The sequence below is a fragment of the Zootermopsis nevadensis genome, unplaced genomic scaffold (assembly GCF_977971745.1).
Source record: "Zootermopsis nevadensis isolate Lab colony 2312 unplaced genomic scaffold, Znev_1.0 Znev_ptg000002l, whole genome shotgun sequence".
Classification (NCBI taxonomy): Eukaryota; Metazoa; Arthropoda; class Insecta; order Blattodea; family Termopsidae; genus Zootermopsis; species Zootermopsis nevadensis.
In genome coordinates this window covers 3,660,383-3,683,146 of record NW_028259134.1, presented here as the reverse complement: position 1 = coordinate 3,683,146, position 22,764 = coordinate 3,660,383, and the positions used below count along the sequence as shown (strand labels likewise).

General features: G+C 41.1%; 1 protein-coding gene across 4 annotated transcripts in view; it reads right to left on the bottom strand.

The window, feature by feature from the left end:
* The window catches only part of mbo (Nuclear pore complex protein Nup88), a 622,627-nt gene that overhangs the window by 60,692 nt on the left and 539,171 nt on the right, over positions 1–22,764 (bottom strand). The gene's annotated exons all lie outside the window — the stretch shown is intronic.

Here is a 22,764-nt window from a genome sequence, read left to right as displayed (position 1 = left end):
ATAATTGCGTAAGAGCTCTCTTTAACTTCGCAGGTAATGTACTGTAAAATGATATAATTAGGGAAGCGGTCGTGATCTATTTTAACGCAACGTTGCCGCACGGCAGAACTGAGACAACGAAAAACCTCATTCAAAAATTGTCGATCTTCAGACTAAGTTTCGAACACGGGACCTTCCGGATGCAACAGTTTCTAGACGACATTTTGTAAGGATACAGAGAAAAAGAAGAGAAGAATACAAAAGAACAGGAGAAAGACAAAACAGAGAACACTGTATTTTCAATTCTTGGATTGTGCGGAAAATCGTCACTCCACAAAATCATTACTTATTCCTAATGACTGTTCTAAAATGTATGTGGGAGGGAAATCTCGCTCATTCCCTAAGTCTCAATAATAAATGACCTGGTTAACAAACCACAGTCTAAAAGGTGCAACCGGATGTGACTTAAACAAGTATTAAAATCACTCACTGTTGGAATGGCGCGATTTAGGATTCCGAAGAACGAGTGCACATAGTCTTCAACAAGGATTTACAACAACAAACAACAATACAGACAACTCTCAACAAATTTATCAGGAATCGTCGTCAAACTAAAATACTTCGCGCAAAAAGTTTTATACTCCTTTTAAGAAACATCGTCACATAATCGTGTATTAAATGTTAACACTATTGTATGTATATGTACATATTCAACCTGCGTATACATGCAACTGCATATAACAAACAGACAAACAAAGTGTATGGAGAAGAGTCCTTCTTGATGTGCGCATGAAATGGGATTGGCCATGACTCTGTCGGAACGCATGATTCAACTAGAGCAGTGGTATTCAACCTGGGCTACGCGGAGACATCTTAGGGGGTACGTGAAATTTAAAAAAAAAAAAAAAAAAATTATTTTATGATAAACACCGAATAATCAGTAATGTAATTTATTTAATTTATTTTAGATGTAATTATATACTACGTATAACTTGAATTATACACCAACAACTTTGGGGGTACAAAGTTGAAAGAGAAATTATATATGGGGGTACGCGAACAAAAAATGGTTGAATACCACTGAAGTAGAGAACTGCTGGACGGATTTGGATGAAATTTGATCTGGGCGTCGTGCCACTGGGGAGTACCTTAAAATCGTACTTTATAATATCCTATAATCAGGAACACCAACATGGCGGGCAAACAAACCCGTGAAGTGGGATCAACACTAACCTCACTTGCAACGGCCATACACTGACGTAAATATTTTCCTAAACAAACGAAAAATAGACGAAATATTTTATTAACACTTCAGAATTTGCAAAGAAACGAATGTATGTATACTGGTACGGACTGCACCTTCCCAGTCTTGTATGTTTCCGTTCTGACAGTCGCAAATGAGGAGCGCAGTTGGATGTACGCGTACTTTACATAATGGCAGAATTCATGACGAGAAACTGGTGGTGATTAATATAATAAACAGGATACTTACCGCCCAGAAAGTTAAATAAAAAAAAAACATGCCTCTGGTGGAACATGAACCTGTGTCCAGACGGACATATCCAACTGGACAGGTCCACTGAAGACGTACCATGACAGTGAAACTTCTTCCACGGTCTTAACACTAACGACACTGAGGAAAGCCGCCTCACTCTTTCACTTTTCCTTTCTGATAGCAATTAGCCGGTGTGTACTATAGCTTGCCATATGCGGGGGCAGGGAACAATATCAACCCTCTCACCATTCTAAATTATAGACACACACTCACTCACTCTATCCTCCAGCCTCCACAATCTCCGGTCGCTAACGCCCGCCTTTCAAACTTCCTTTTTTCCCTCTCGTCGTTGATGAATCATTAAATATAGACGAGCAATAACGTGCTTCCTACATACAAGCAGATGAAGCCTGGTTCGGATATGGTCACAGGTACGCGCGGAGCTGCTGCTATCTGAACAAAGGCTACAAGTAACAATAAAATCCTCAGATCTCGAAGCAAATTAAAAAGACAATGGTAAAGGACAATATGTCACAGGATTTAAAATCCTGACACATCAAAACGTTCTGTAACTTATAGACAATGCGCATGTCCTGTGTCATCCGAGTTAGTTCAGTCAGTGAACTGAGGCAGAGACCGAAGTTCGATTCGATCCCCAGCACATGCAAGAATTATCTCTATTCTACCTACCAACCACGTCTCTGAAGAAGTAGGTGCAGGGACTCTTTACCGAAGTGTGAAGCTAACCAATGAATATCACCCAGTGTCGAGGATGAAATACACTCATACATCTTCATGGCGTGAAGCACACACCTTTATATTATTAGCAAGTTCATATAACGTTACAAGAAAAAAACAGAATTATGAAGTAACCCTGGACCCAGAAGACTCAACACCACTAAAACCCACCAAAACGGTTTCCTGCATACCTTGCTTTGTCAGGCCTAACTACATGCATTTCACGATATTAACAATACTGGGAGTGACCTGTATAAACCACTTAGTCCTATAACTTCATTACTTCGTAAGTCTAGGTCCAAATTTATATTTTTATTTAGTGTTCTGTCTGACGACAGGTCCATATGAACAGGATCCTTCCATCCTTTTCTCGGACTGGGACCTGTTCATATACGTTCTTGGCAGATGATCAAGAAGTGGTTTGCCATTGCCTTCTTCTGTGTGTGAATGGAGTAATTGTTGGGATGCCACGGAGGAAAACTCCGTGTTGCCTAGACCACGGCCTTGCCCAACACAAGTTATAAATTCGGGCACCGCCTGGAATCAAACCCGAGACCCCAGGATTACAAGGCCAGCGTTCTAACCGCTAGACCACCGTGGCGTTTGCTAATATTATAAGCCAAATAAACTTTAGGAGAGCAGCAATATATGTATTTTTTCCCAACTGTCGCCCAGGGAAGTTTATGAACATCCTTTCTATCGGTTTGTTTTATTAACATGTATCAATACTATATGACTACATAATAAAAAGCTCAGACGTTTACACAACGATCTCACAGATGTGTAAGAACTGCAAATTATTTACGCAAAAAAAAATGTAAAAAAAGATACTAAAACCTCGCCATGTGTGCCACAAGGGGTTCGACACCAAGACCGACTCATTGGCTGGCTGACTATGACTTGGACTGGCATTAACAAAAGTGCCTTTGCTGGTGTCCATTACGACAAATGAGGAACACCTAACCTTACATCCTTTCCCGGCTGAAGTTTTGTTTCCTGTCTGTCGGATATCCTGTAGCAGGCGAATCCAGGAGCAACACACAGCCACAAGATAGCTTTAGAAGCGTCTACCTGCTCTCACCCTGCCCAATAAAAGCCCAAATCTCGACCACAACCAGAGACCTCAGGGCGAGAGGAGTCCCACTGAGGTCAACAACAGCGCTAAACACAGCCACACAAGTTATGCCTTAAATGCAACAAGGGCCTTAGTTCAGACTACAAAATCATAAAATCGGGACAATTAAAGAATTCCCTCTTTTTAATGTACAATACCTTAGCTACATATCTAAGTGACTTTATAGCCAACATGGTAAATAAATTACTGATCACATTAATGGAGCAATGTCTTTCCTCAAAAGTTCATAGACGCTGTTCAGTTGGCCATGCATTTACCGGTTTTAATGAATCCGAGGGTGAATTACAGAAACCACAGATACCAGCCACTGGACACTCCTCCAAGCTGCTTAAATCCAATCCACATCCTCACACTTTATTGTAGACCCACGTACGCCTAAGTCTTTAGAATGGTTTCCTCTTTTCAGATTTCCTGACTAAAATTCTGTATGCATTTCTGCTCATGTCACTTAGCAGATTCTTGGAGAATTAAAAATGATGCCACAAAAAATGCACCCACAATTCTTTCCGTTGCGAAAAACCAAGACACATGAAAAACTATCAACCTAATTATGGAAAAGCTCCACATTTGAAGCAATTGAGATGAAGCTGGCGATAACGCAGATAATAAAATACAACGGCATATGGAAGATACAGTGTTAAAATTATTTACTTTCGACGTAGTAAGTTTGAAGTTTCCGTAGGATTAGGCCTACACAGAATAAACTATTACGATACCACAACCGATAGTTTTACCACGAAGACTGATAAAGTATTTTGTAGGTGAGTGATATTCAACCGTCCTACAACGCACAGTAAGAAGAATAACGCAAAAACCTCTATTAAGAGCGTCAGAAATTGAAAACTTTGTTATTATACATGAAAACGTATAAAGAAACAATACTCTGAACCAAGTAATGACATTTTCGCTTTTCAAAATTCAGCACGAAGATTAATAAAACCGAAAGCAAAACGTAAAGAAAGTGTTAACAGAGAGGGGCGAAACTAATAGCCTATGAATTATACAGAATTCGAAACCGAACAGTAACTAGCATTAATCTCTCTTTCAATACGTAAACTAAATTCCCTCAAATACAGGTTGTCCCAAAAAGTTGTATACACAAATTCAATGAATAAACTAAAGACATTTTAATAAACAAACCATTACACACGTGAGCATTGGCACCTAGTGAATTATCTAATCAGTGTAGGTGTTCAAAATTACCACCGTTAGCTCCGTGGCACTGTTCACAGCAGTGAGCAACTGAATGATAAGCGACGATCAAAGCTGCTGCTGTGTATACAACTTTTCGGGCCACCCTGCGGTACTTTGAATGGGCTATCTAGATATTGTTTGAAGTGACTAGTTACTGTATAACATTTTATTCTCGTCACATTAACTGCGGAGTTCAGTTCGTGCATGAAATACCTAGAAATTGTATGAAGTATGATACCACAGTATCTTAAACAAAACTGTAGAAAACATTAAAATTATTTATGAAAAGTGTAGATAATAAATATTAAACGGGTCTCCAACAAATATAATGTAAATTATGAGACTGGATTTGACTAGTACAGAGTAAACAAACAACGGGCTTCCGCGAATATTCCACCGAACCATCGCATATATATATAAAAACCTTGGCTGGCTGAGGGATTATAAACTTTTCCAGAAAAAACCCAATCATCACAACCAGGGCCCTGTAACTTTAAACGAATATAATTATTTTATTTTTCAGCATAACGACTGAGTCACAAGATTTCAAATTCTGAGCAGAGGCGCTAGTGTTATCACCTCAGAATTTCGCAAGAGACTCATGCACTGTGCTAGAAATGTTCCCACATCATAAATCAGTGTAGGTACTGTGATCTGCGTGACGTGGCGTATACTAATCGCTGCACCGCCATCATATGTTCATTTACAAGACGACACATCGAAGTACAAGTGACTCATGGCGCAGAAATGTCCTTAGGTCACTTTTGCTGTCATAATGTCCATACGGGTTACAGTGGAAGGCAGTCACAGAAATTATCAGTGAACAAATGGGTGGCTGGAGATACTGTAACTTGTACAGTATTTTAGAGTCATCCTAGACAGTTTAATCCCATCTGCCTTAATATACCTTAAACAGAACACGATTCCCACTGCAACTGCCTTCAGTTCTGAAATTATTATAAAATGTAGTCTAAATCATTTGGTAAAACAATGGCGTGAGGCTTAAAATATATAAAAAAAAACAATTGACAGCTTCATCAGATAAAAAAACAATACAAGAGAACACATGAAAAACTCTCAAACTGCACCAACAAAATTCAGACGTCAGAAAAAATATCTGCAATATTTCCAGTGCGATTGAAGAACAATGAAGCAATCACTGGAATACAAGACGTCGGAACGAAGTGGCTGTGTGCTCCAGAGGAACTTACGGAGATTCCAACTGCGGGAACAGGTATCCGCATAATCCTGCATATATCGTGATAATGAATCACCACGTTGAAATTTTCGTCTCAGGACAGCGATACGAAAACATGGCCGTGCGGAGAATCGATTTCGCACATTATTCGACTAATAAACTTTATTATGCGCAAGGGACGAATAATTTAAAAACCCTGGGAATTATTAACTTATTAGCAGAAAGTTTCGGTAAAGGATACATGCAGATCTGCTCTATGGTTTAAAATGCTTGTTTCATTCCACTTCAAAATTTTAGCAGATTTTTAACTTAAATTTTTTAGGAAGCAACGACCACTTAAACAAATGGCGATGCACCGTATAATTAAAGTCGATTTAACATGTATCGTCTGAATCAGCAAATATCAACGTGCGTGGAATTTAAACAAACTAATTATAACTTTATGGTACACAGAACTAATGTATCACGAGATGTGGTGCAGCAGGGTAAGAGAGAAGTCATCATCGTCAATACAAAAGCCTATTATCGGGCCTGATTTATAGAGCGACCTCTTCATTTTAGGTATCTCAACTAAAATTCTTAAATATTTCTTGTTTCTTGTATTCATGCTGGATGCCCCGTTCTGTGTACTGGAGGGCTTATAGACGCATTGGCTTCCGTCCTGTCTTGTTCCAGTTGGGTCACATATTTACTAAGACTGAACTCTACCCAACATCGCTACGGGTCCTCGAGGCACACACATTAATAAAACCGTATACGCCTACACCAGGTTTCTTCGTGAACAGTAACACTTAGCATCTGACCGTCCATTTTGTGAGTATAAGATTAGGCATCGTAGTTTAATATCAGCGACGGACCGACAGACTCACCTCCTCCCAACCCTCTAGCCCGCTTACCCTTTGAAATCAAACCATCAAGAAAGAAAAAGAAATCAACTAGAGCTTGGCTACGTACGTAACAGTGTAGGGGCTAACGGATGCTCTTTTGGGTTTCAAACATCACCCCCCCCCCCGGGGTCATATCCTCTTTTACTGATCTCTATACTTGGTAAAACATGGCGGTGACAGGTCTCGCTCGTTCACTTGCCCACCAGCATTTTGACTATTACAAACACATACAGAGAAATTATCGTTCGTGGTATGTAGTAACGAATTGCGTTCATACCACGCATGAAGTTAAACAGAATAGGGGCAAGGCCGTGGTCTAGGCAACACGGAGTTTTCCTCCGTGGCATCCCAACAATTACTCCATTCACACACAGAAGAAGGCAATGGCAAACCACTTCTGGATCATCTGCCAAGAACGTATATGAACAGGTCCCAGTCCGAGAAAAGGATGGTAGGATCCTGTTCATATGGACCTGCCATCAGAGAGAACACTAAATAATAATAAGATGAGGTGGTCTAGCGGTTAGAACGCTGGCCTTGTAATCCTGGGGTCTCGGGTTCGATTCCCGGCGGTGCCCGAATTTATAACTTGTGTTGGGCAAGGCCGTGGTCTAGGCAACACGGAGTTTTCCTCCGGGGGCTTCCCCGGTTTCTCCGTGGCATCCCAACAATTACTCCATTCACACACAGAAGAAGGCAATGGCAAACCACTTCTGGATCATCTGCCAAGAACGTATATGAACAGGTCCCAGTCCGAGAAAAGGATGGTAGGATCCTGTTCATATGGACCTGCCATCAGAGAGAACACTAAATAATAATAAGATGAGGTGGTCTAGCGGTTAGAACGCTGGCCTTGTAATCCTGGGGTCTCGGGTTCGATTCCCGGCGGTGCCCGAATTTATAACTTGTGTTGGGCAAGGCCGTGGTCTAGGCAACACGGAGTTTTCCTCCGTGGCATCCCAACAATTACTCCATTCACACACAGAAGAAGGCAATGGCAAACCACTTCTGGATCATCTGCCAAGAACGTATATGAACAGGTCCCAGTCCGAGAAAAGGATGGTAGGATCCTGTTCATATGGACCTGCCATCAGAGAGAACACTAAATAATAATAAGATGAGGTGGTCTAGCGGTTAGAACGCTGGCCTTGTAATCCTGGGGTCTCGGGTTCGATTCCCGGCGGTGCCCGAATTTATAACTTGTGTTGGGCAAGGCCGTGGTCTAGGCAACACGGAGTTTTCCTCCGTGGCATCCCAACAATTACTCCATTCACACACAGAAGAAGGCAATGGCAAACCACTTCTGGATCATCTGCCAAGAACGTATATGAACAGATCCCAGTCTTAGAAAAGGATGGAAGGATCCTGTTCATATGGACCTGTCGTCAGACAGAACACTAAATAAATAATAAATAAACATGGCAAAGAGATTCAGGTCTCACATTGATTTACAATCACTGCTTCCAGTGTAATCCGGAGAAGACGTACAAAGCAACAGATATTAGGAAACACTATCGAGGAGACAGACACTTTGTTCAGAATCTCACAGTCCCTCAATTAATCACGAAATTTCGCATGTCTTTTTTTTTAATTAGACGGCCCCTTAGTGTTCAAAATGACGTGCACTGTTCACTATCTTGCGTCAAGCAAATCCAGTCCATATCACCACATCCCATTTTTAAGACAATTTTTAATATTATCCTCCCATCTACGTCTGGGCCTACCAAGCGACTTCGTATTTTCAAAACCTCTTTCAAACCATCCCGTGTGTGCTACATGTCGCGCGCCCATTCGATCTTCATTTATATGGTCAGCGTAATAATATTCGCTGAAGAGTACAATTTGTGGATCGCCTCTTCACGCAACTTCAAAAACTTTCCTGATACTTAGTTCTCAACACCCTCGATCGACGCAATCAGTAAATACTGTCAAAACTAATACATTTTATAAGAAAAAGATACATTGCAGTGATAAGAGAAGTGTATACAGTACCTGTGAGTTTAAATTTTGATCAATTCAGATGATACATCACCGTTAAGCAAACGAAGACATAACAACGTTGTACGCGTCACGTCGATAATAAAGTCAGGCACAAATATTAACAGAAAAGGAACATTATGCTCTTACCTGATTATCCAAATTCGCTGTATCAAGGGAATTAAGACGTGCTTTACTTAAATCAGATCAAAAATCATCAAATTTAGGGGTAAATGGTAGTGACGAGGCATAAAACATATATTATTATTATTATTATTTAGTGTTCTGTCTGACGACAGGTCCATATGAACAGGATCCTTCCATCCTTTTCTCGGACTGGGACCTGTTCATATACGTTCTTGGCAGATGATCCAGAAGTGGTTTGCCATTGCCTTCTTCTGTGTGTGAATGGAGTAATTGTTGGGATGCCACGGAGAAACCGGGGAAGCCCCCGGAAGAAAACTCCATGTTACCTAGACCACGGCCTTGCCCAACACAAGTTATAAATTCGGGCACCGCCGGGAATTGAACCCGGGACCCCAGGATTACAAGGCCAGCGTTCTGACCGCTAGACCACCGTGGCACACATAAAACATATACCAAAGGAGAGTATATCCACATTTACTTTTTCCGATCTGCCCGAATATACAACTTTTCCTTTAATGAACATAACAGTACCTCTGAAGTAGCACACAGGAATCTACAAGATACATGTTCTCCATGTATCGCTTCATGTGCAAGGCTTCACACCAGCTTAGAAGGGGTGATTAGAGCAGGGGACAGAAAGCATGGGTCACCTGCCAACATATCATATCAAAGTATCGATTTTCAAACAAGCAATTTCCATCTCCTGTCTAGAAACCATCCTAGGAAGGAGCACCTTACATCCGAGTGTATTACCTAATGCAATCCTATACCCTACTTCTCCTCTTCCCCCTTTACCCTTTTCACTCCTAACCCCCCCACGCGTAAACCCCTCCCCCCCAGCGCCCCCAGTCTCATTTGCGGCTTGACTAATTAAACTATCTTCCCGTTATATAGGCAACAGGCAGGACGCAGAATGTACAGATAAGTACACTCGGGTTCGAAAATCGAACATGTGTCAATTCCCAGAAATACAAACCCGACATTCTTTAACAAACGCACTTATAATATCTATGTTTCCACAAAACTAGTACGCCAACGTAATGGTTCCTGACCCCCACCTGGACATGACGTAGAGAGCCCCAGCTCGGGGTAAGAGTGTAGCACTACCGTCAGATCTTAAATTTAACTCTAAATATGGACGCGCGCATCAGCAACATCGCGGAATTCAACGTAAATTCCACAACGTCTAGGGGCGGGTAATCCAAAGACAATCAGAACTGACAACGCGCCTGGAAAACGTGCTGGTCAGTTTTTCGAGGTAGACATATCTGTGGGGTTGATTCCAGGGATCATCAAATCACGGCGTGACCAAGATCACATTTAAGTATTGTTACTCAATTTCTGACTTTACTCATGTTTTCAGCGGTAGAGTCACATCCCTTCAATATAAACGAGACCATCTGAAGGAGATATTTAGTTTATAAAACATGAAGGGGTCACACGAGAACAAATAAGGGGTTTACGGTGGATATTCAAGCACTATCAAGTTAAATTAACTGCCAAAGTGTTGTGTTGGGTGAAATGTATCGTTTTGGCACATACTGTACTTGTGTTTGGATTATTTCGCCAATTGTGCATTTATCTTCCGAATAGTCAGCCAGTGATCTCTCACCATTTCAGTCGCCTTTACCCACATTTTAATTACACGTCGAAGTAGTCAGACGGCGGGATCTTACGTCACTGAAATCATCGCGTTTACAGACTGTATAAAAAAACAATCATTTTCTCACTGTTCGTATTCTTTAATCCTATAATATTTTGTAAATCTTAACTTCTTAAATTTCACTAAAACTCTGGCGATATTTCTTTGTTCTAACATGTTACTATCTAATGTATTTGAAAAAAAAAGTCACTATGCCAATATAATCTACAGAATTAACAGAATCCCAATTGTTTATTCATACGCCAGTGTTACCACCGTCTGCATTAAAATTTCAGGTCTCTCATTTGCGGAACCTAGTAATTCTTCACTTTCTTAGGATCTGAACTGAAAACCTAGTATTAAAAGCACCTACCCTTACACGTTTAAATATCACTAGTAAGAGGTATGGATTTTCTTACGAGGTGCGATCGGAAAGTTTCAAGACTGTGTCAATAGAGGGCGAACCGGATGTAGTACGAGCTTCTGCCGCTAGGGGGTGCGGCCTACATTCATAGTGAGACAGTGTGCCAGCCGGCATCATCGAATTAGCATTTGTTTCTTAGTTACGGGCGTTTTGGTAGTGCATTACACCGACCCTCCTGCGATTCGACTTCGGAATGGCGTGTGCATCAAATTTTGCCAAAGACTCGCCAAAACGGCTACGGAAACCTATGAAATGCTAAAGCAAGCATTTGGGGAGTCCGCAATGGGTCGTGCACAAACATTTGTGTGGCATTTACGTTTTAAAAATGGCCGAAACTCTGTCGATGATGACGAGCGTTCTGGACGACCATCTTCGAGCACAACGCCCGAAAATGTTACGAAGATTCGGCAGGCCATTCACGAAGATCGACGTCGTACCATCAACGACTTGTGCGACATTGTTGGGATAGGCTATGGGACCTGTCAGCTGATTCTAAAGGAAGAACTCCACATGCGACGCATCCTGTTTGAGGACCAGAAGCAGAATCGACTTCTCGTTTGTCAGGAGCTCAAAGATCTTGCAAGAACCGACCCCTACTTCCTTTCTAAGCTCCGCGTGACTTCTTCCTCTTCCCAAAAATGAAAATGCAGCTAAAGGGAAGGAGATTTGAGACGATAGATTCAGGCAGAATCGCAGATGGTGCTTGACAGGCTGACAAAGAAAGATTTCCAGGGATGCTTCCAGGCTTGGCAGCGGCGCTGGGATCGTTGTGTTCACTCCCAGGGGAACTACTTCGAGGGTGATGGATGAATTTAATACCTGAGATAAGTGTACGGGTTTTTATACGCGCAGTCTCGAAACTTTCCGATCGCACCTCGTATGCTACGAGGGTTCCGAAGAAAGGACGACCCTCGGAAAACCTAAAGGTAAGGTCCGTAAGGCGTCCTCTCACCTTAAACATTGTGATTCATTCCTGGTCGAAGTAGGGGAGAATTTGTTTGCGTGTGTCTTTAGATGCTTGCCAACATTCTCACTAACACATAAAACAATCAAGCAAATTACGCTGAGGAGTCGACAGGGTAATATATCATGTACGACTTCTGCCCCTCATTCCGCGAAGGGTTGGGCAACATCACCAAACCAATCCTTTAATACAAAACAAGATCCTAATGCAACATAATGGGTTACGTACCAAGTTATCTTTTACATCTGTTACTACGCAAGTTAGGTTCTTAACACCAGGTTAGTCAAAAACCACATTTTAAGAGACACTTCGTCAAAGCTTTTACTCCACAACAATAAATGTTACATTTGACATATTTTTTCTTTTCTGTATCATCTGAATGGAGGTTTAATTCTCTCAGGAACAACCAAATTAAGTGACGGAATCTTATGTAGGCGGAAGAGTCGTTAGCACTTCTGCTAGCGAGTGGTTCCGAGTTCCTGTCTCCGCCCTAATATGTCGTGAATATGAAGATATTCCCCTATCTCCTGGTACTTCCTAAATCTTAGGTAGGAATATTTTCTCCAGCACCGTCGTTCCGTGGTCTTCCCTCAAGAACACACAACACTATTAAATATAAACAAGAAGCAACTATTTTTACGAAGATTTCTGTCTTCTGGGTTGTAGCGCCGTGTAGTCTGGTCGATGTTAACCAACGTTTCAGAGGTCATACTGCCTCTGTCATCAGAGTATGAAGATTTCTGTCTTCTGGGTTGTTGCGCTGTTAGTATGGTAGATGTTTACCAACGTTTCAGAGGTCCTTGCTGCCTCCATCATCATGGGGATGAGTATGAAGACTTCTGTCTTCTGGGTTGTTGCGCTGTGTAGTCTGGTCGATGTTAACCAACGTTTCGGAGGTCCTTGCTGCCTCCATCATCATGGGGATGAGTATGAAGATTTCTGTCTTCTGGGTTGTAGCGCCGTGTAGTCTGGTCGATGTTAACCAACGTTTCAGAGGTCATACTGCCTCTGTCATCAGAGTATGAAGATTTCTGTCTTCTGGGTTGTTGCGCTGTTAGTATGGTAGATGTTTACCAACGTTTCGGAGGTCCTTGCTGCCTCCATCATCATGGGGATGAGTATGAAGACTTCTGTCTTCTGGGTTGTTGCGCTGTGTAGTCTGGTCGATGTTTACCAACGTTTCAGAGGTCATACTGCCTCCGTCATCAGAGTATGAAGATTTCTGTCTTCTGGGTTGTTGCGCTGTTAGTATGGTAGATGTTTACCAACGTTTCAGAGGTCATACTGCCTCCATCATCAGGGCGATGAGTATGAAGATTTCTGTCTTCTGGGTTGTTGCTCTGTGTAGTCTGGTCGATGTTTACCAACGTTTCGGAGGTCATACTGCCTCCGTCATCAGGGCGATGAAGATTTCTGTCTTCTGGGTTGTTGCGCTGTGTAGTATGGTAGATGTTTACCAACGTTTCAGAGGTCATACTGCCTCCATCATCAGGGCGATGAGTATGAAGATTTCTGTCTTCTGGGTTGTTGCGCTGTGTAGTCTGGTAGATGTTAGCCAACGTTTCAGAGGTCATACTGCCTCCATCATCAGGGCGATGAGTATGAAGATTTCTGTCTTCTGGGTTGTTGCGCTGTGTAGTCTGGTAGATGTTAGCCAACGTTTCAGAGGTCATACTGCCTCCGTCATCAGGGCGATTCTTAGTATGAAGACTTCTGTCTTCTGGGTTGTTGAGCTGTGTAGTATGGTAGATGTTTACCAACGTTTCAGAGGTCATACTGCCTCCGTCATCAGGGCGATTCATGGCCCTAGACGACAGAAATCTTCATACTCACCGCTGGGAAAACCTCAAATCTTATGAACTATTTTTACATCTTACATGCACTGCCAACGGGTAGATCGCTCTCCTATGTCACTTACACTAATTAATCACGTGTATTCGTTTCACACCTTAAAGAATTCTTCGAACTAAGTAAAAGTGAAAGCAATCAATTTATTTTTTACCTCTGAAGGGACCTAAAGAAACTATAGATTGTTGGACGGCCGAACTTGCACTTCGTTGGGCGTATTCAGTTTCGCTGGATATGATTCACAATAATCTTTAATTTAGATTCAGCTCGCTTTTTCGAAAGCTTCCTATGGAAAAACAAAATTGACACGCGGCATCAAATGTGGACTACGTGAGGCTAACTTTCGTTAAAGAAATCTATGCAGTTAACCCATATTTAACAAAATATACCGGGAAAGAATGGGTTATGATATCAAATATTAACTCCACTCAATTCTGTCTTTGAACTGAAGCATCTCTAGAGTTAATGAGCTGCTGTTAACTACAACTATATTATTTTTTTAATAATAAACACATGACCAATAATGTGCACTACAATGGCCCTGACATAGTTAGGAAGACAGAGACAAGAAATGAGTACAGAAATTTGATGAGGAATCACTCTGAAGCTTGAGAAGAAGATAAGAGGTTGTGATTAAAACTGATCTTTGAGACATATGAAGCTGAAATCGTATCAAATGGGGGGTTTCTACCATTCGGATTCCATTATCAGAGCCAGGACAATAGTGTGTGAAAATCATGAAGAACACTGCACACATTCAAACTTGCATTACTAGGAATGTTGCCTTGGAGTTATGGAGCATCCCTGTTACTGATTCAGTCGGCACTAGCTTCCAACCCTATTACTACCGACTGCTACATATTATTTGTTGTTCACATCAGCGTTCCAATGTGACAAAGCCAACAAGGTAAAGAAAATAATTATTATATTTGTTTACCGTCAAATTACAATAAAATAGTAAGATAAGATAATTAAAATGATTAAAATATCATCTTTTGTTTCATATCGAGCATTCGATTTACATCGGAACATTCACAACATGTTTCGGTTTGTCAAACCGTCATCAGGTGTAAATTATAAACTCTCAAACTCAAATTACAATTATTTATAGTTTTTACAATTTTATAAAATTTGATAAACCGAAACGTGTTGTGAATGTTCCGATGTAAATCGAATGCTCGATATGGAACATAAGATGATATTTTAATCATTTTAATTATCTTATCTTACTATTTTATTGTGATTTCACGGTAAACAAATATAATAATTATTTTAATTAACATCACAATATGACGCAACTATACTATCTCAAGGTAAAGAAACAAAGTATGTAGGATGAAACACGCTACTTTAAGAATACATCAGAATTAAAAAAGAAAACATTGTGGGTTCAAAAAATTAACAGCTTCCGATTATAAAAAAGTGTAGAATCCGTGTATTTAGAGATCTTACGTACATTTTCCGATGCCTCAGATAACACAGACAATACACTGCATGGAGACACGCAGTATTCATAGCACGCAGTTAAACATACGCCATACCCCACGCACTCAGTACTTCTCGAAATATCCATTTCCGAGAAAATGGATAATGTTCGAATTAAGCTTAATGGAAATAAGACGCAAGGCTCGATCAGAAAGTCCGCTGAATGACGTCATCAAAACAGGATGCCAAGGGATACGAAGACTGTGGTAGGGAGGCACCTGTGATGCAAACCCTTACGTATACGGAGGTCCCACCGACTAGAACCCTCTGTTGCACTGTAAGACTGTGCGACTACGTCATGAGTAAGAAATCTATATTTTTTTCTAGTCACTACATAAACACTCAAGCAATTAATAAAATAACCAACATAATCGCTTCCCACAACTTATTTCTGCGATCAACTGCCAGAGATCTCACACAGCAAAGACATTATTATACAATAAACACTTGCTTGTGTGTATATGCGGACAACGAGATGTGCCCAGAGTATACTGACGTAGATCAGAAGATACAGCGGTATCAAGCCGTAGGCAGGCAGGCAGGCAGACATCCCCATGGCCTATAGGGATGTAAAATAAAGGAAGGGTGAGCGAGATAGCAGACGGACAGAGACAGAGAGTTGGCTCCGGGCTACTGATGAGGACATGTATTAGTAATCACCTAGCTAGGAACACCAGGCTTCAAGCAGGAGCCGAGGCTTGCCCGTTGCCGAACTTACAGGGGCGGCTCGTACATACGGAAAAGAACAAACAGGTTGTCATCTTCCGCATGAACTGCCAACAAGAAACCTCCTTCCTGGGCTTATGATCTGAATAAATAATCTTACAAGAGAGGAAATATACCGTCCTATTGGAAACGCCTATGGGCTATTCTGAAGTGGTCTTTGGTACTGATGCAGACTATACAGAGTGATTCTAAAAGGACTTTACACCTTTGAAAGTGTATAGAAACTTATTCAGAAGGCTTACAGAATCGGTTGAGGTGTCATCTGGTAGCAAAACAAATCAAGTTTTACCTCAAACAGTCATTCTGGTTCGATGTGATTGCCATTGGTGATACTGCAGACATCCCACTTTCAAAGTTGTAAATTCATTTAGAATCACCCTGTATAACTACATGCACCGGCGTTCCTGAGAAACTGATAGACACTCATGTGGTCAATATATTCCGTGCCCGCTTCTCTGAAACACGAATTTAAGAAATTATATCATCCAAAATGTCCACCACTGGCCCATATCCAGAGCCAGTTAAATCCATTTCACATATTGGCGATCTATTTTAATATTATCCTCTCGAGTAGTAGTCTACGTTCCCTCCAGTTTCCCTGACGTATTTCTCATCTCCCACACGCGCCACGCCCACCTCACTCTCGTTGATCTGATAGTCCTAATAAACTTCTTCGGTGTGTCAATTCCTAAATCCCCGTTACTTACTCTTACTTAGGCCAAACTTTTCTTCGTAATAAGATATTTGGAACGATAAACTGACGAAATTCATGTAGGTCTATTTCATTATTTCCATTCTCAATACAATATCTATAAATATCAGCCTACACCGTATGTGAGATAAGTTCTCTCAAGGCGACGAGTGTGAAAAAGGTTTTTTATGGAATGTTCCAGCGTTTAATCTAGTAGAAACTGATCGAAGGACCTGATGACGGAGGCAGAAAGCACCTCTGAAACGTCAGTAAATTTATACCAGACTTCGCGGCGCAACAACCCAGACGATGGCCATCTTCAGGCCCAATCATATGGGAAAAAAAAAATAATTAAAATCTAAGTTACTACGTTTATAAAGTCCCCTTAAAATTCCTTTATCAATTCAAAACACCTAATGATGTAATGAATTCCTGACGAAATACGTCGGGATAACTAAGGAATAGATAAAAAGTATGTTAACACGTGGCATTTTGCTGCTTATATACAGAGATAAACTGGCAATATGAAATACTTTGGATAAAAAAGACACAGGTAACGTGGTAATATTACATTGCAGGAAAGAAAGAAATGGAATTATTAAACTTTAAATATACTGAAATTTTTATTCCGACTGCGTTACTTATTTAGTATGTTCTCCTCTACCTAATGATGTAGTCGTGTTTCACAGAACCCACTACATTGTAGGAACATGGTTTTTGGTTGGGTTCCATTCCACCTAACTCTTTTCCTCTGAACACAGTCTGAATGGTTTCCGCCTGGTCGAAAAAGGTCTCTTGTATTTTCTTTACTCTCTCTTTCACGGGGTAAGGCTCTCGGCGTACAAGCGGAAACCCCCATGGGCAATCCGTCTTTTATTTTAGTTTTGACGGCTTAAGACATGAAAGAATGCCTTCCCATGTGAGATTTGAGGTTTCCACGGCGATGAAAAAAGCGTGTTTGATTATGTTTTAATGAGATTTGTTCTTTTTCTCTGGAGTTCGGAATTTTGGCATTTAGCTGGTTAGCATATCATCTGGAAAAAGGAAAGCACGTATTTCACGCCCGATACAAATTTTCCGAACGTCTTATGGGTTCGGAGGTAATGAAAAAAAAAGGCAATTTCTATGCTGTGTCATCTGATAATCGGAAAGACGTTTGACTGATTTTGATTAAATTTTATATTGGAAGTCCTTGTTTATCCGCCCGCGGGTATTTTCGAATTTGTAAGAGAGCGTAAAAATATAGCAATAACGAACTGATACGAATTCGACTTACATATACTAATTTATTATACACTTTAACCGCGTATACTTGTTTTCTACGAAGTTATGACGACCAAACTCGTTGAGAAAACCGTTCATTCAGGTGCAGAGGAGATGAGATGACGAAGAGAACATAAAGAACGTAACTGAAGGATTTATAAGAGAAATAACATTTAATAAATAAACAGTAAAATCGTTTAAATTTCATAATTTATAACAAATAAACAGGTGCAAGTAGCCACCTGCATCTAGTTATTTAAAAAGTATAAAGTATAAATTAAAGTATTTACCATAATAATTGTTAATATTCAGGTCTGATATAAGACAAAGGATTGCAATGACGCACTGTTACTTATCCAAAGTTTACCGTGCACATCCCCTTTGGAAATTGTCGATCTTTGAATTCCTACTCGGCATCTGACAGACTTTTCTATGTTCAGTTACAGCCCTTCGATTGAAAACTGCCCTTCTGCTAGATGCGAATCAGGGACTAATGTTGTCTATAAGGACTTCGATAAATCTGAAGCAAAATTTTTTTCCCCTTGATCATATTCTATAATAATTGTGTTACTATCCATACATTGGAACGCCACGGTGGTCTAGCAGTCAGAACGCTGGCCTTGTAATCCTGGGGCTTCGGGTTCGATTCCCGGCGGTGCCCGAATTTATAACTTGTGTTGGGCAAGGCCGTGGTCTAGGCAACACGGAGTTTTCCTCCAGGGGCTTCCCCGGTTTCTCCGTGGCATCCCAACAATTACTCCATTCACACACAGAAGAAGGCAATGGCAAACCACTTCTGGATCATCTGCCAAGAACGTATATGAACAGGTCCCAGTCCGAGAAAAGGATGGAAGGATCCTGTTCATATGGACCTGTCGTCAGACAGAACACTAATAATAATAATAATATCCATACATTATATATTAATTACACTCAATATAAATTTATATACATTTTTTCCCCTTTTTATCCTCTCATACTTGCCACTGACTAGCGGTGTGTTACAATTCTAATTTTATATATGCTCTGATTTAGTACATTGTTCATTTTGCATATTTTCTTCTCCTTTTAATCTAATTGCTTTAATTTAATTATTATTACAAAGATATCGACGTATTTAGTAGCAATTTGCCTTTATGAATTAACTTCCTTTACAAGTACGTATTTTATAACATGTTTGTGCTATTTTGCTATATTATTACCGTGTTCTTCTCTTGTGCTGTATCTGTAATTGGTCTTCTGGTTGCTGATGCATTGCACTAATAATAAAGAAACGAATTGAATTAAATATGAGACTGTACCGACGTATATTATCCCAGAAGGCTACATATAATCTTCTTATTCTTGTACTGAATGAGCTGGAGCAGCTCAGCCAGTAGTAGCCAGTACAGTGAGTGGCTACGGACTAGACGGTCGAGGTTCGATCCCCGACGGTGGCATACCGGTTCTGGGGCCCACCCAGCCTCCTATCCATTGGATACCGGGGTCCTTTCCCAATGGTTTTTGCTTCTAACGGACGCGGAGAACACAAGTTCGTCCAGAGAACCTTACAGTATACTTAAGTGCTGAAAACGACTTATGTACTACCAATTCAACAACTAGTAAGTTAATCTGAGTCACTGGTACAGACAGCCAGTAATGTTCACAGTCAATATGACAGTGGCGTAAGTTGCAGTGGTTTAAAACGTAAATTGTCAGGAATAGTTTTCTTGTGGATGAAATCGGAGCTTTAGAATTAGAACCAGATTTGCAGTTCATCTTAAGAAACAAGATAATTCTACAATCTCACCTCAATACACACGTGTAACATGCATTCCAATTACTGACGAAAGTTAGTTATGAAGGAACACAAGTTTTATGGTAAGATTTGAGGTTTTCACAGCGGTGAGTATGAAGATTTCTGTCTTCTGGGTTGTTGCGCTGTGTAGTCTGGTAGATGTTAACAAACGTTTCAGAGGTCATACTGCCTCCGTCATCAGGGCGATGAGTATGAAGATTTCTGTCTTCTGGGTTGTTGCGCTGTGTAGTCTGGTCGAAGTTAACCAACGTTTCGGAGGTCCTACTGCCTCCGTCATCAGGGCGATGGGTATGAAGATTTCTGTCTTCTGGGTTGTTGCGCTGTGTAGTCTGGTCGATGTTTATCAACGTTTCAGAGGTCTTACTGCCTCCATCATCAGGGCGATGAGTATGAAGATTTCTGTCTTCTGGGTTGTTGGGCTGTGTAGTCTGGTCGATCTTTACCAACGTTTCAGACGTCATACTGCCTCCGTCATCAGGGCGATGAGTATGAAGATTTCTGTCTTCTGGGTTGTTGCGCTGTGTAGTCTGGTAGATGTTTACTAACGTTTCAGAGGTCATACTGCCTCCGTCATCAGGGCGATGAGTATGAAGATTTCTGTCTTCTGGGTTGTTGCGCTGTGTAGTCTGGTAGATGTTTACCAACGTTTCAGAGGTCATACTGCCTCCGTCATCAGGGCGATAGAAGATTCTGTCTTCTGGGTTGTTGCGCTGTGTAGTCTGGCAGATGTTTACCAACGTTTCAGAGGTCATACTACCTCCGAAACGTTGGTAAACATCTACCATACTACACAGCGCAACAGCCCAGAAGACATAAATCTTCAAGTTTTATGGTCTTTCAAAACAAACGTTCTCAGTCTGATTTAAGACATAATTAACATCAGAGTAAAATATTAAAGAGAGGATTAAAGTCAGAAGTCACCACAGAAATGAAGTCTCGGTCATCAACGATCTTCCAACGTAAACAACGGGTCATAGTTCTCCTTCTGCTTCGCTAAGGACCTGTGCCAGCTCCTACCCAACAGATATCAAGGTGTCGATCATCGCCAAACTGCACACACACACGAGTTTGTCGCGGGTGTTGCTGGAACTTGAAGGACGCGACCATATTTGAGCTTCCTGGAGCCGCCTCTGTGGCGGTACAACGAAACGAAACCTGACTTGACATGAAGGGGATATAAACCTGCAGCTACTACATCAGCCCGGCTCCTGTATGAGTTCTAAGCCTCAACCATCCGTCCCTTCTCCCTCCCCCCCAACCAAATTGTGAATATAAAGACAGTACGACAGCCAAGCCAAACTCTCCTCTTCTACCTCTTTCCTCTACGAACCCAGCAAAAGGGGTAACATGGCGGACGATCCGATAAAAAATTCAACGTACTTAAGGGATGGAGCCTACATGCCTGTCTTTGATGTATAAATTGAAAAGAGAAAATTAACGTACATATATTTTTTGTTAAAATCTAAACCAGACTGTAACGTCGATACCAGATGAAAAGATTCTGAAGAAAATCCTAAGTACCAGACCCGATCAGCATAAGATAACTGGAAAGAGTCTTAGATATTAGCATTTCTTTATTGTAAAAAAAACTTGGTTTCAGTACTAGAAGTGTATTTATTTATTTAGTGTTCTGTCTGACGACAGGTCCACATGAACAGGATCCTTCCATCCTTTTCTCGGACTGGGACCTGTTCATATACGTTCTTGGCAGATGATCCAGAAGTGGTTTGCCATTGCCTTCTTCTGTGTGTGAATGGAGTAATTGTTGGGATGCCACAGAGAAACCGGGGAAGCCCCCGGAGGAAAACTCCGTGTTGCCTAGACCACGGCCTTGCCCAACACAAGTTATAAATTTGAGCACCGCCGGGAATCGAACCCGAGACCCCAGGATTACAAGTGTACGGTATAGAAATGTTCACGAAATCCTCTGCCACACAAAATGGCATTACCTGAGTATGAATAACTCAGTTATTAAAGAGGCTGGCTTCGGACTGAGTGGCTGGGATTCGAAACATGTCAAGACCCAATAATTATTTCTTCACCGCCACGTCAAAGCCAGCACCGGGCCTTTTGTCCATTACCCACCAGGGGATGAACCCTGAAAAATGAAGTGTGAAACTGTCGGTGTAATTTCTTTTATGCTGTAACGCCGTGAGGACTTGTAGGCAGATACTAGTTTCGGAGGAACATAATGAGTCCATCTTCAGGGTTTCAAACCGTTGGTAAGTATCTACAAGTCCATACGGCATTTCAACTCGGAATGTAATAGGTGGTGTATGTGATGTCTTTAATTCATTAATTTCTCTGGAATAAAGTGTTCTCAGAACTGTAAATACATATGACTGAATAATACGTCGACAAAACCTCAAACCCCATGAGGAGTGCAGGTGACCACTCGCCTACATGCCCCTGTACGACGTAATCATGTGGTTCTTTAACACGCGGTTGGGGGAGAGTGGGGAACTTTAATTTATTTCAGACGTTACATCAAAATGGCACAGAAATGTAAAAATGTACGTTACTTAAGGGAGCGTTTTGACGGGTTTTTCGTAAACTTCATATACGATAATTACATGATCCGACTATTACCATACCATGTACAAATTCAATTCCCTTTAATTAACTTTATCTCGTCCAAGGAGTCCTACCGAATGTCTATAGATCGAGCCAACGAAAAGTTGGGACCCGCAGTGCTCAGGCACTTGAAGAAAATCGGTAATGACGTAAAATAAGACCGCCTATTAGGTGAACGTGTAAGCGTTGTCCAATTATCCGCTATTGCCTTACCACGTCGCTTATGCCAGTTCGACGTTGCGGTAATCAAAAAGAGTCCTTTTAGACGTTTTAAGCCAGAGCTTATGAAAATAATATTCAAACACTGGGCCCCCACCTCAATGAAAACACAACGCGTCTCCAATAAATGATGTGGTTCATGATGTGTGAGGAAATAGTCGCTCTTTACAGTAAGAAGTATATGAAACCCATAAACTCTGCGAAAGTTATAACAGGTGGTACACATAGTTACCACTGGGTTTAGAGTCAATGTCAGCCTAAAAATATCTTTCCCGCCATCTTCTTAAGACATGAGAAGAAATGTAGACTGTAATGATATGAATCAAAACAACAACTGTTAGTGTACGCCCATCATTCGAAATTACGTACAAATCCGTCTA